Here is a 1,215-nt window from a genome sequence, read left to right on the forward strand (position 1 = left end):
TGGATTCTCAAAGTTTAGACATTTATTCCACCGGTTAGTGAGATTCCAGGTTAATTACAGACTCGAAAAGCTTTGGAAAATGGTTCACAAAAAAAAATAGGCGCGAAAAATCACGTTTTTTTTTGCTTAAACTGCATTTTGGGATAATAAATAAATTTTTTGAGGAATTTCATTGGCACCGTCGGAAAGAGGAGATCTTAAGCAATAAAAATATATGTGTCTCAATTTTTTCTAGTGTTGAATAGTCTTAGTTATTGGCCGTTGAAAAGCAGTGTACCGGTAGTGGCGTTTTGGCCGTTTAAGGGTTAATTTCTAATCAAAAAAATTAATTTTGTACTAAAATTTTGATTCATCAACCAAAAAATGCATTTTTGAGAAAGTTGTTAACCTTTAAAACTTACTTGTTAAATTTTAACGAAAAGTTCAGTTTTCAACTAAAAAAGATGAATTTTTAAATCAAAAGATTAATTTAAAACCTAACTTTCAAACCTAGTTGTTTAATTTTCAACTAAAAAAGACGCATTTTTAAACAAAAAGCTTAATATTTTACCGAAAGGAAGTAATCAAATTTGTTAACAAAATCCAAGAATTCCGAACTAAAAAGTTGAAGTTTAAGAATTATCCAAAAAGTTTATTTTTCAACTCAGAAATTCATTTTGTATCGAAAAACACGAATTTTTAACTAAATTCAAGAATTATCGACCAAAAAGTTTAATTTTCTACTAAAACAGATTGATTTTCAAACAAAAACTTAAATTTTCTACAAAAAAAAAACGAAATTTTTAACAAAATTCAAGAATTCTGAACCAAAATGTCGAAGATTCAAATAAAAAAGATCAATTTTAAAACCAAAAGATTAATTTACTATGAAAAAGACGAACTTTAATACAATTTAAGAATTATCCATAAAGTTGAATTTTCAACTAAAAATTAACTTTTTACCGATAAAAAACGAATTTTTAACAAAATTTGAGAATTATCAACCAAACAGTGAAATTTTCTACTAAAAAAGATTTATTTTAAACAAAAACTTAAATTTTCTAAAAAAGAAAACGAAATTTTTAACAAAATTTAAGAATTCTCAACCAAAAAATACGAATTTTGTAAAAAAATTCAAGAATTCTCAACAGAAAAGTTAAATTTTTAAGAAAGAGATACAAATTTCTTTTCAGTTTTTAAGAAAGTAGTTCAACTTTAAAACCTAGTTGTTTAATT

At 24.4% G+C, this 1,215-nt stretch overlaps 1 protein-coding gene across 1 annotated transcript in view; it reads right to left on the reverse strand.

Moving 5' to 3' along the window:
- LOC117178407 (NEDD8-activating enzyme E1 catalytic subunit) overlaps nt 1-1,215 on the reverse strand; it is a 23,096-nt gene that overhangs the window by 15,435 nt on the left and 6,446 nt on the right. The window lies entirely within an intron of this gene.

Source organism: Belonocnema kinseyi, chromosome 8 (assembly GCF_010883055.1).
Source record: "Belonocnema kinseyi isolate 2016_QV_RU_SX_M_011 chromosome 8, B_treatae_v1, whole genome shotgun sequence".
Taxonomy (NCBI): domain Eukaryota; kingdom Metazoa; phylum Arthropoda; class Insecta; order Hymenoptera; family Cynipidae; genus Belonocnema; species Belonocnema kinseyi.